The following is a 13,685-nucleotide window of genomic DNA, read 5'->3' as shown; positions in this document are numbered from 1 at the left end:
TGCCCTGAATCTCATGCCCTGAAACTCCTGCCCTGAATCTCAAGCCCTGAAACTCCTGCCCTGAATCTCAAGCCCTGAAACTACTGCCCTGAATCGCATGCCTTAAAACTACTGCTCTGAAACTCATGCCCTGAATCTCATGCCTTGAAACTCCTGCCCTGAATCTCCTGCCCTGAAACCACAGCCCTGAATCTCATGCCCTGAAACTCCCGTCCTGAATCTCCTGCCCTGAATCTCATGCCCTGAATCCCATGCCCTGAAACTCCTGCCCTGAATCTCAAGCCCTGAAACTCCTGCCCTGAATCACAATCCCTGAAACTACTGCCCTGAATCTCATGCCCTGAAACTCCGGCCCAAATCTCCTGCCCTGAAACTCATGCCCTGAATCTCATGCCCTGAATCTCATGCCCTGAAACTCATGCCCTGAATCTCATGCCCTGTAACTGCTGCACTGAATCTCCTGCCCTGAATCTCATGCCCTGAATCTCATGCCCTGAATCTCAAGCCCTGAAACTACAGCCCTGAATCTCATGCCCTGAAACTCCTGCCCTGAATCTCCTGCCCTGAATCTCATGCCCTGAAACTCCTGCCCTGAAACTACAGCCCTGAATCTCATGCCCTGAAACTACTGTCCTGAATCTCCTGCCCTGAATATCCTGCCCTGAAACCACAGCCCTGAATTTTATGCCCTGAAACTCCCGTCCTGAATCACAAGCCGTGAATCTCATGCCCTGAATCTCAAGCCCTGAAACCACAGCCCTGAATCTCATGCCCTGAAACTCCTGCCCTGAATCTCATGCCCTGAAACTCCTGCCCTGAATCTCAAGCCCTGAAACTACTGCCCTGAATCTCATGACTTGAAACTCCTTCTCTGAATCTCATGCCCTGAAACTCATGCCCTGAATCTCATGCCCTGAAACTCCTGCCCTGAATCTCCTGCCCTGAAACTCATGCCCTGAATCTCATGCCCTGAAACTCCTGCCCTGAATCTCCTGCCCTGAAACAACAGCCCTGAATCTCATGCCCTGAAACTCCTGTCCTGAATCTCCTGCCCTGAATCTCATGCCCTGAATATCATACCCTGAAACTCCTGCCCTGAATCTCAAGCCCTGAAACTACTGCCCTGAATCTCATGCCCTGAAACTCCTGCCCTGAATCTCCTGCCCTGAATCTCCTGCCCTGAAACTCATGCCCTGAATCTCATGCCCTGAAACTCCTGCCCTGAATCTCATGCCCTGAAACTCATGCCCTGAATCTCATGCCCTGAAACTCCTGCCCTGAATCTCAAGCCCTGAAACTACTGCCCTGAATCTCATGCCCTGAAACTCCAGCCCTGAATCTCCTGCCCTGAAACTCCTGCCCTGAATCTCATGCCCTGAATCTCATGCCCTGAAACTCATGCCCTGAATCTCATGCCCTGAAACTGCTGCACTGAATCTCCTGCCCTGAAACTGCTGCACTGAATCTCCTGCCCTGAATCTCATGCCCTGAATCTCATGCCCTGAATCTCAAGCCCTGAAACTACAGTCCTGAATCTCATGCCCTGAAACTCCTGCCCTGAATCTCCTGCCCTGAATCTCATGCCCTGAAACTCCTGCCCTGAAACTCATGCCCTGAATCTCATGCCCTGAAACTCCTGTCCTGAATCTCCTGCCCTGAAATCACAGCCCTGAATCTCATGCCCTGAAACTCCTGTCCTGAATCTCCTGCCCTGAATCTCATGCCCTGAAACTCCTGCCCTGAATTTCATGCCCTGAAACTACTGTCCTGAATCTCCTGCCCTGAATCTCCTGCCCTGAAACCACAGCCCTGAATCTCATGCCCTCAAACTTCCGTCCTGATTCTCCTGCCCTGGATCTCATGCCCTGAATCTCAAGCCCTGAAACTACAGCCCTGAATCTCATGCCCTGAAACTCCTGCCCTGAATCTCCTGCCCTGAATCTCCTGCCCTGAATCTCATGCCCTAAATCTCATGCCCTGAAACTGCTGCCCTGAATCTCATGCCCTGAAACTACTGCCCTGAATCTCCTGCCCTGAAACTCCTGCCCTGAATCTCCTGCCCTGAATCTCATGCCCTGAATCTCATGCCCTGAATCTCAAGCCCTGAAACTACTGCCCTGAATCTCATGCCCTGAATCTCATACCCTGAAACACATGCCCTGAAACTCCTGCCCTGAATTTCATGCCCTGAAACTACTGTCCTGAATCTCCTGCCCTGAATCTCCTGCCCTGAAACCACAGCCCTGAATCTCATGCCCTGAAACTCCCGTCCTGAATCTCCTGCCCTGAATCTCATGCCCTGAATCTCAAGCCCTGAAACTCCTGCCCTGAATCTCATGCCCTGAAACTCCTGTCCTGAATCTCCTTCCCTGAATCTCATGCCCTGAAACTCCTGCCCTGAATCTCAAGCCCTGAAACTACTGCCCTGAATCTCATGCCCTGAAACTCCTGCCCTGAAACTCATGCCCTGAATCTCATGCCCTGAAACTCCTGCCCTGAATCTCAAGCCCTGAAACTACAGCCCTGAATCTCATGCCCTGAAACTCCTGCCCTGAAACTCATGCCCTGAATCTCCTGCCCTGAATATCAAGACCTGAAAATACTGCCCTGAATCTCATGCCCTGAAACTCATGCCCTGAATCTCATGCCCTGAAACTCCTGCACTGAATCTCCTGCCCTGAATCTCATGCCCTGAATCTCATGCCCTGAAACTCCTGCTCTGAATCTCAAGCCCTGAAACTACTGCCCTGAATCTCATGCCCTGAAACTCCTGCCCTGAATCTCAAGCCCTGAAACTCATGCCCTGAATCTCATGCCCTGAAATCTCAAGCCCTGAATCTCCTGCCCTGAATCTCCTGCCCTGAATCTAATGCCCTAAAACTCCTGCCTTGAGACTACAGCCCTGAATCTTATGCCCTGAAACTCCCTTCCTGAATCTCCTGCCCTGAATCTCATGCCCTGAATCTCAAGCCCTGAAACCACAGCCCTGAATCTCATGCCCTGAAACTCCCGCCCTGAATCTCATGCCCTGAAACTCCTGCCCTGAATCTCAAGCCCTGAAACTACTGCCCTGAATCTCATGCCCTGAAACTCCTGCCCTGAATCTCATGCCCTGAAACTCATGCCCTGAATCTCATGCCCTGAAACTCCTGCCCTGAAACTCATGCCCTGAAACTCATGCCCTGAATCTCATGCCCTGAAACTCCTGCCCTGAATCTCCTGCCCTGAAACAACAGCCCTGAATCTCATGCCCTGAAACTCCTGTCCTGAATCTCCTGCCCTGAATCTCATGCCCTGAATATCATACCCTGAAACTCCTGCCCTGAATCTCAAGCCCTGAAACTACTGCCCTGAATCTCATGCCCTGAAACTCCTGTCCTGAATCTCCTGCCCTGAATCTCCTGCCCTGAAACTTCTGCCCTGAATCTCCTGCCCTGAAACTCCTGCCCAAATCTCATGCCCTGAAACTCATGCCCTGAATCTCATGCCCTGAAACTCCTGCCCTGAATCTCAAGCCCTGAAACTACTGCCTTGAATCTCATGCCCTGAAACTCCAGCCCTGAATCTCCTGCCCTGAAACTCCTGCCCTGAATCTCGTGCCCTGAATCTCATGCCCTGAAACTCATGCCCTGAATCTCATGCCCTGAAACTGCTGCCCTGAATCTCATGCCCTGAAACTCCTGCCCTGAATCTCCTGCCCTGAATCTCATGCCCTGAATCTCATGCCCTGAATCTCAAGCCCTGAAACTACAGCCCTGAATCTCATGCCCTGAAACTCCTGCCCTGAATCTCCTGCCCTGAATCTCAAGCCCTGAAACTCCTGCCCTGAGTAACATGCCCTGAATCTCATGCCCTGAAACTCCTGCCCTGAATCTCCTGCCCTGAAACCACAGCCCTGAATCTCATGCCCTGAAACTCCCGTCCTGAATCTCCTGCCCTGAATCTCATGCCCTGAAACTCCTGCCCTGAATCTCATGCCCTGAAAATCCTGCCCTGAATCTCAAGCCCTGAATCTCCTGCCCTGAAATCACAGCCCTGAATCACATGCCCTGAAACTCCCGTCCTGAATCTTTTGCCCGGAATCTCATGCCCTGAATCTCAAGCCCTGAAACTCCAGCCCTGAATCTCATGCCCTGAAACTCCTGTCCTGAATCTCCTTCCCTGAATCTCATGCCCTGAAACTCCTGCCCTGAATCTCAAGCCCTGAAATTACTGCCCTGAATCTCATGCCTTGAAACTCCTGGTCTGAAACTCATGCCCTGAATCTCATGCCCTGAAACTCCTGCCCTGAATCTCAAGCCCTGAAACTACTGCCCTGAATCTCATGCCCTGAAACTCATGCCCTGAAACTCATGCCCTGAAACTCCTGCCCTGAATATCAAGACCTGAAAATACTGCCCTGAATCTCATGCCCTGAAACTCATGCCCTGAATCTCCTGCCCTGGAACTCCTGCCCTGAATCTCAAGCCCTGAAACTACAGCCCTGAATCTCATGACTTGAAACTCCTTCTCTGAATCTCATGCCCTGAAACTCCTGCCCTGAATATCAAGACCTGAAAATACTGCCCTGAATCTCATGCCCTGAAACTCATGCCCTGAATCTCATGCCCTGAAACTCCTGCACTGAATCTCCTGCCCTGAATCTCATGCCCTGAAACTCCTGCTCTGAATCTCAAGCCCTGAAACTACTGCCCTGAATCTCATGCCCTGAAACTCCTGCCCTGAATCTCAAGCCCTGAAACTGCTGCCCTGAATATCATGCCTTGAAACTCCAGCTCTGAAACTCATGCCCTGAATCTCATCCCCTGAAACTCCTGCCCTGAATCTCCTGCCCTGAAACCTCAGCCCTCAATCTCATGCCCTGAAACTCCCGTCCTGAATCTCCTGCCCTGAATCTCATGCCCTGAATCTCAAGCCCTGAATCTCCTGCCCTGAATCTCCTGCCCTGAAACTTCTGCCCTGAATCTCAAGCCCTGAAACTACTGCCCTGAATCTCATGCCCTGAAACTCCGGCCCAAATCTCCTGCCCTGAAACTCATGCCCTGAATCTCATGCCCTGAATTTCATGCCCTGAAACTCATGCCCTGAATCTCATGCCCTGAAACTGCTGCACTGAATCTCCTGCCCTGAATCTCATGCCCTGAATCTCATGCCCTGAATCTCAAGCCCTGAAACTACAGTCCTGAATCTCATGCCCTGAAACTCCTGCCCTGAATCTCCTGCCCTGAATCTAATGCCCTAAAACTCCTGCCCTGAGACTACAGCCCTGAATTTCATGCCCTGAAACTACTGTCCTGAATCTCCTGCCCTGAATCTCCTGCCCTGAAACCACAGCCCTGAATCTTATGCCCTGAAACTCCCTTCCTGAATCTCCTGCCCTGAATCTCATGCCCTGAATCTCAAGCCCTGAAACTACAGCCCTGAATCTCATGCCCTGAAACTCATGCCCTGAATCTCATGCCCTGAAACTCCTGCACTGAATCTCAAGCCCTGAAACTACTGCCCTGAATCTCATGCCTTGAAACTCCTGCTCTGAATCTCATGCCCTGAAACTCATGCCCTGAATCTCATGCCCTGAAACTCCTGCCCTGAATCTCCTGCCCTGAAACTCATGCCCTGAATCTCATGCCCTGAAACTCCTGCCCTGAATCTCCTGCCCTGAAACAACAGCCCTGAATCTCATGCCCTGAAACTCCTGTCCTGAATCTCCTGCCCTGAATCTCATGCCCTTAATATCATACCCTGAAACTCCTGCCCTGAATCTCAAGCCCTGAAACTACTGCCCTGAATCTCATGCCCTGAAAGTCCTGTCCTGAATCTCCTGCCATGAGTCTCCTGCCCTGAAACTTCTGCCCTGAATCTCATGCCCTGAAACTCCTGCCCAAATCTCATGCCCTGAAACTCATGCCCTGAATCTCATGCCCTGAATCTCCTGCCCTGAATCTCAAGCCCTGAAATTACTGCCTTGAATCTCATGCCTTGAAACTCCTGCCCTGAATCTCCTGCCCTGAAACTCATGCCCTGAATCTCATGCCCTGAATCTCATGCCCTGAAACTCATGCCCTGAATCTCATGCCCTGAAACTCATGCCCTGAATCTCATGCCCTGAAACTACTGCACTGAATCTCCTGCCCTGAATCTCATGCCCTGAATCTCAAGCCCTGAAACTACAGTCCTGAATCTCATGCCCTGAAATTCCTGCCCTGAATCTCCTGCCCTGAATCTAATGCCCTAAAACTCCTGCCTTGAGACTACAGCCCTGAATCTTATGCCCTGAAACTCCTGTCCTGAATCTCCTGCCCTGAAACCACAGCCCTGAATCTTATGCCCTGAAACTCCCGTCCTGAATCTCCTGCCCTGAATCTCATGCCCTGAAACTCCTGCCCTGAATTTCATGCCCTGAAACTACTGTCCTGAATCTCCTGCCCTGAATCTCCTGCCCTGAAACCACAGCCCTGAATCTTATGCCCTGAAACTCCCGTCCTGAATCTCCTGCCCTGAATCTCATGCCCTGAATCTCAAGCCCTGAAACGACAGCCCTGAATCTCATGCCCTGAAACTCCTGTCCTGAATCTCCTTCCCTGAATCTCATGCCCTGAAACTCCTGCCCTGAATCTCAAGCCTTAAAATTACTGCCCTGAATCTCATGCCTTGAAACTCCTGGTCTGAAACTCATGCCCTGAATCTCATGCCCTGAAACTCCTGCCCTGAATCTCAAGCCTTGAAACTACTGCCCTGAATCTCATGCCTTGAAACTCCTGGTCTGAAACTCATGCCCTGAAACTCCTGCCCTGAATATCAAGACCTGAAAATACTGCCCTGAATCTCATGCCCTGAAACTCATGCCCTAAATCTCATGCCCTGAAACTCCTGCACTGAATCTCCTGCCCTGAATCTCATGCCCTGAATCTCATGCCCTGAAACTCCTGCTCTGAATCTCAAGCCCTGAAACTACTGCCCTGAATCTCATGCCCTGAAACTCCTGCCCTGAATCTCAAGCCCTGAAACTGCTGCCCTGAATATCATGCCTTGAAACTCCAGCTCTGAAACTCATGCCCTGAATCTCATGCCCTGAAACTCCTGCCCTGAATCTCCTGCCCTGAAACCACAGCCCTGAATCTCATGCCCTGAAACTCCTGCCCTGAATCTCATGCCCTGAATCTCATGCCCTGAATCTCAAGCCCTGAATCTCCTGCCCTGAATCTCCTGCCCTGAAACTTCTGCCCTGAATCTCAAGCCCTGAAACTACTGCCCTGAATCTCATGCCCTGAAACTCCTGCCCAAATCTCCTGCCCTGAAACTCATGCCCTGAATCTCATGCCCTGAATTTCATGCCCTGAAACTCATGCCCTGAATCTCATGCCCTGAAACTGCTGCACTGAATCTCCTGCCCTGAATCTCATGCCCTGAATCTCATGCCCTGAATCTCAAGCCCTGAAACTACAGCCCTGAATCTCATGCCCTGAAATTCCTGCCCTGAATCTCCTGCCCTGAATCTAATGCCCTGAAAATATCCTGCCCTGAAACTACAGCCCTGAATTCTCATGCCCTGAAACTACTGTCCTGAATCTCCTGCCCTGAATCTCCTGCCCTGAAACCACAGCCCTGAATCTCATGCCCTGAAACTCCTGTCCTGAATCTCCTGCCCTGAATCTCATGCCCTGAATCTCAAGCCCTGAAACTCCTGCCCTGAATCTCACGCCTTGAAATTACCGCCCTGAATCTCATGCCCTGAAACTCCTGCCCTGAATCTCAAGCCCTGAAACTACTGCCCTGAATCTCATGCCCTGAAACTCCTGCCCTGAATCTCATGCCCTGAAACTCATGCCCTGAATCTCATGCCCTGAAACTCCTGCCCTGAATCTCCTGCCCTGAAACTCATGCCCTGAATCTCATGCCCTGAAACTCCTGCCCTGAATCTCCTGCCCTGAAACAACAGCCCTGAATCTCATGCCCTGAAACTCCTGTCCTGAATCTCCTGCCCTGAATCTCCTGCCCTGAAACCACAGCCCTGAATCTCATGCCCTGAAACTCCTGTCCTGAATCTCCTGCCCTGAATCTCATGCCCTGAAACTCGGGCACTGAATCTCAAGCCCTGATACTACTGCCCTGAATCTCATGCCTTGAAACTCCTGCTCAGAATCTCATGCCCTGAAACTCATGTCCTGAATCTCATGCCCTGAAACTCCTGGCCTGAATCTCCTGCCCTGAAACTCATGCCCTGAATTTCATGCCCTGAAACTCCTGCCCTGAATCTCCTACCCTGAAACAACAGCCCTGAATCTCATGCCCTGAAACTCCTGTCCTGAATCTCCTGCCCTGAATCTCATGCCCTTAATATCATACCCTGAAACTCCTGCCCTGAATCTCAAGCCCTGAAACTACTGCCCTGAATCTCATGCCCTGAAAGTCCTGTCCTGAATCTCCTGCCTTGAATCTCCTGCCCTGAAACTTCTGCCCTGAATCTCCTGCCCTGAAACTCCTGCCCAAATCTCATGCCCTGAAACTCATGCCCTGAATCGCATGCCCTGAAACTCCTGCCTGAATCTCAAGCCCTGAAACTACTGCCCTGAATCTCATGCCCTGAAAGTCCTGTCCTGAATCTCCTGCCTTGAATCTCCTGCCCTGAAACTCCTGCCCAAATCTCATGCCCTAAATCTCATGCCCTGAATCTCATGCCCTGAAACTCATGCCATGAATCTCATGCCCTGAAACTGCTGCACTGAATCTCCTGCCCTGAAACTGCTGAACTGAATCTCCTGCCCTGAATCTCATGCCCTGAATGTCATGCCCTGAATCTCAAGCCCTGAAACTACAGCCCTGAATCTCATACCCTGAAATTCCTGCCCTGATACTCCTGCCCTGAATCTCAAGCCCTGAAACTACTACCCTGAGACTACAGCCCTGAATTTCATGCCCTGAAACTACTGTCCTGAATCTCCTGCCCTGAAACCACAGCCCTGAATCTTATGCCCTGAAACTCCCGTCCTGAATCTCCTGCCCTGAATCTCATGCCCTGAAACTCCTGCCCTGAATTTCATGCCCTGAAACTACTGTCCTGAATCTCCTGCCCTGAATCTCCTGCCCTGAAACCACAGCCCTGAATCTTATGCCCTGAAACTCCCGTCCTGAATCTCCTGCCCTGAATCTCATGCCCTGAATCTCAAGCCCTGAAACTACAGCCCTGAATCTCATGCCCTGAAACTCCTGTCCTGAATCTCCTTCCCTGAATCTCATGCCCTGAAACTCATGCCCTGAATCTCATGCCCTGAAACTCATGCCCTGAATCTCATGCCCTGAAACTGCTGCACTGAATCTCCTGCCCTGAAACTGCTGCACTGAATCTCCTGCCCTGAATCTCATGCCCTGAATCTCATGCCCTGAATCTCAAGCCCTGAAACTACAGCCCTGAATCTCCTGCCCTGAATCTCATACCCTGAAACACATGCCCTGAAATTCCTGCCCTGAATTTCATGCCCTGAAACTACTGTCCTGAATCTCCTGCCCTGAATCTCCTGCCCTGAAACCACAGCCCTGAATCTTATGCCCTGAAACTCCCGTCCTGAATCTCCTGCCCTGAATCTCATGCCCTGAATCTCAAGCCCTGAAACGACAGCCCTGAATCTCATGCCCTGAAACTCCTGTCCTGAATCTCCTTCCCTGAATCTCATGCCCTGAAACTCCTGCCCTGAATCTCAAGCCTTAAAATTACTGCCCTGAATCTCATGCCTTGAAACTCCTGGTCTGAAACTCATGCCCTGAATCTCATGCCCTGAAACTCCTGCCCTGAATCTCAAGCCCTGAAACTACAGCTCTGAATCTCATGCCTTGAAACTCCTGGTCTGAAACTCATGCCCTGAAACTCCTGCCCTGAATATCAAGACCTGAAAATACTGCCCTGAATCTCATGCCCTGAAACTCATGCCCTGAATCTCATGCCCTGAAACTCCTGCACTGAATCTCCTGCCCTGAATCTCATGCCCTGAATCTCATGCCCTGAAACTCCTGCTCTGAATCTCAAGCCCTGAAACTACTGCCCTGAATCTCATGCCCTGAAACTTCTGCCCTGAATCTCAAGCCCTGAAACTACTGCCCTGAATCTCATGCCCTGAAACTCCGGCCCAAATCTCCTGCCCTGAAATTCATGCCCTGAATCTCATGCCCTGAAACTCCTGCTCTGAATCTCAAGCCCTGAAACTACTGCCCTGAATCTCATGCCCTGAATCTCATCCCCTGAATCTCATGCCCTGAATCTCCTGCCCTGAAACCTCAGCCCTCAATCTCATGCCCTGAAACTCCCGTCCTGAATCTCCTGCCCTGAATCTCATGCCCTGAATCTCAAGCCCTGAATCTCATGCCCTGAAACTTCTGCCCTGAATCTCAAGCCCTGAAACTCATGCCCTGAATTTCATGCCCTGAAACTCCTGCCCTGAATCTCCTACCCTGAAACAACACCCCTGAATCTCATGCCCTGAAACTCCAGTCCTGAATCTCCTGCCCTGAATCTCCTGCCCTGAAACCACAGCCCTGAATCTTATGCCCTGAAACTCCCTTCCTGAATCTCCTGCCCTGAATCTCATGCACTGAATCTCAAGCCCTGAAACCACAGCCCTGAATCTCACGCCTTGAAATTACCGCCCTGAATCTCATGCCCTGAAACTCGGGCACTGAATCTCAAGCCCTGATACTACTGCCCTGCATCTCATGCCTTGAAACTCCTGCTCTAAGACTCATGCCTTGAAACTCATGCCCTGAAACTCATGCCCTGAATCTCATGCCTTGAAACTCCTGCTCTGAAACTCATGCCCTGAATTTCATGCCCTGAAACTCCTGCCCTGAATCTCCTACCCTGAAACAACAGCCCTGAATCTCATGCCCTGAAACTCCTGTCCTGAATCTCCTGCCCTGAATCTCATGCCCTTAATATCATACCCTGAAACTCCTGCCCTGAATCTCAAGCCCTGAAACTACTGCCCTGAATCTCATGCCCTGAAAGTCCTGTCCTGAATCTCCTGCCTTGAATCTCCTGCCCTGAAACTTCTGCCCTGAATCTCAAGCCCTGAAACTACTGCCCTGAATCTCATGCCCTGAAACTCATGCCCTGAATCGCATGCCCTGAAACTCCTGCCTGAATCTCAAGCCCTGAAACTACTGCCTTGAATCTCACGCCCTGAAACTCCAGCCCCATCTCCTGCCCTGAAACTCATGCCCTAAATCTCATGCCCTGAATCTCATGCCCTGAAACTCATGCCATGAATCTCATGCCCTGAAACTGCTGCACTGAATCTCCTGCCCTGAAACTGCTGAACTGAATCTCCTGCCCTGAAACCACAGCCCTGAATCTTATGCCCTGAAACTCCCGTCCTGAATCTCCTGCCCTGAATCTCATGCCCTGAAACTCCTGCCCTGAATTTCATGCCCTGAAACTACTGTCCTGAATCTCCTGCCCTGAATCTCCTGCCCTGAAACCACAGCCCTGAATCTTATGCCCTGAAACTCCCGTCCTGAATCTCCTGCCCTGAATCTCATGCCCTGAATCTCAAGCCCTGAAACGACAGCCCTGAATCTCATGCCCTGAAACTCCTGTCCTGAATCTCCTTCCCTGAATCTCATGCCCTAAATCTCATGCCCTGAATCTCATGCCCTGAAACTCATGCCATGAATCTCATGCCCTGAAACTGCTGCACTGAATCTCCTGCCCTGAAACTGCTGCACTGAATCTCCTGCCCTGAATCTCATGCCCTGAATCTCATGCCCTGAATCTCAAGCCCTGAAACTACAGCCCTGAATCTCCTGCCCTGAATCTCATACCCTGAAACACATGCCCTGAAATTCCTGCCCTGAATTTCATGCCCTGAAACTACTGTCCTGAATCTCCTGCCCTGAATCTCCTGCCCTGAAACCACAGCCCTGAATCTTATGCCCTGAAACTCCCGTCCTGAATCTCCTGCCCTGAATCTCATGCCCTGAATCTCAAGCCCTGAAACGACAGCCCTTAATCTCATGCCCTGAAACTCCTGTCCTGAATCTCCTTCCCTGAATCTCATGCCCTGAAACTCCTGCCCTGAATCTCAAGCCTTAAAATTACTGCCCTGAATCTCATGCCTTGAAACTCCTGGTCTGAAACTCATGCCCTGAATCTCATGCCCTGAAACTCCTGCCCTGAATCTCAAGCCCTGAAACTACAGCTCTGAATCTCATGCCTTGAAACTCCTGGTCTGAAACTCATGCCCTGAAACTCCTGCCCTGAATATCAAGACCTGAAAATACTGCCCTGAATCTCATGCCCTGAAACTCATGCCCTAAATCTCATGCCCTGAAACTCCTGCACTGAATCTCCTGCCCTGAATCTCATGCCCTGAATCTCATGCCCTGAAACTCCTGCTCTGAATCTCAAGCCCTGAAACTACTGCCCTGAATCTCATGCCCTGAAACTTCTGCCCTGAATCTCAAGCCCTGAAACTACTGCCCTGAATCTCATGCCCTGAAACTCCGGCCCAAATCTCCTGCCCTGAAACTCATGCCCTGAATCTCATGCCTTGAAACTCCTGGTCTGAAACTCATGCCCTGAAACTCCTGCCCTGAATATCAAGACCTGAAAATACTGCCCTGAATCTCATGCCCTGAAACTCATGCCCTGAATCTCATGCCCTGAATCTCCTGCCCTGAAACCTCAGCCCTGAATCTTATGCCCTGAAACTCCAGTCCTGAATCTCCTGCCCTGAATCTCATGCCCTGAAACAACAGCCCTGAATCTCATGCCCTGAAACTCCTGCCCTGAATCTCCTGCCCTGAATCTCCTGCCCTGAAATCACAGCCCTGAATCTCATGCCCTAACTCCTGCCCTGAATCTCATGCCCTGAATCTCATGCCCTGAATCTCATGCCCTGAAACTCATGCCCTGAATCTCGCCTTGAAATTACCGCCCTGAATCTCATGCCCTGAAACTCGGGCACTGAATCTCAAGCCCTGAAACTACTGCCCTGAATCTCATGCCCTGAAACTCCTGCTCTGAATCTCATGCCCTGAAACTCATGCCCTGAATCTCATGCCCTGAAACTCCTGCCCTGAATCTCCTGCCCTGAAACTCATGCCCTGAATCTCATGCCCTGAAACTCCTGCCCTGAATCTCCTGCCCTGAAACAACAGCCCTGAATCTCATGCCCTGAAACTCCTGTCCTGAATCTCCTGCCCTGAATCTCATGCCCTGAATATCATACCCTGAAACTCCTGCCCTGAATCTCAAGCCCTGAAACTACTGCCCTGAATCTCATGCCCTGAAACTCCTGTCCTGAATCTCCTGCCCTGAATCTCATGCCCTGAAACTCCTGCCCTGAATCTCATGCCCTGAAACTCCTGCCCTGAATCTCATGCCCTGAAACTCATGCCCTGAATCTCATGCCCTGAAACTCCTGCCCTGAATCTCAAGCCCTGAAACTACTGCCCTGAATCTCATGCCCTGAAACTCCTGCCCTGAATCTCCTGCCCTGAAACTCATGCCCTGAATCTCATGCCCTGAATCTCATGCCCTGAAACTCATGCCCTGAATCTCATGCCCTGAATCTACTGCCCTGAATCTCATGCCCTGAAACTCCTGTCCTGAATCTCCTGCCTTGAATCTCCTGCCCTGAAACTTCTGCCCTGAATCTCCTGCCCTGAAACTCCTGCCCTGAATCTCATGCCCT

The sequence above is a fragment of the Mobula hypostoma genome, chromosome 14, assembly GCF_963921235.1.
Source record: "Mobula hypostoma chromosome 14, sMobHyp1.1, whole genome shotgun sequence".
NCBI lineage: Eukaryota > Metazoa > Chordata > Chondrichthyes > Myliobatiformes > Myliobatidae > Mobula > Mobula hypostoma.
This window is presented reverse-complemented; position numbering follows the sequence as displayed.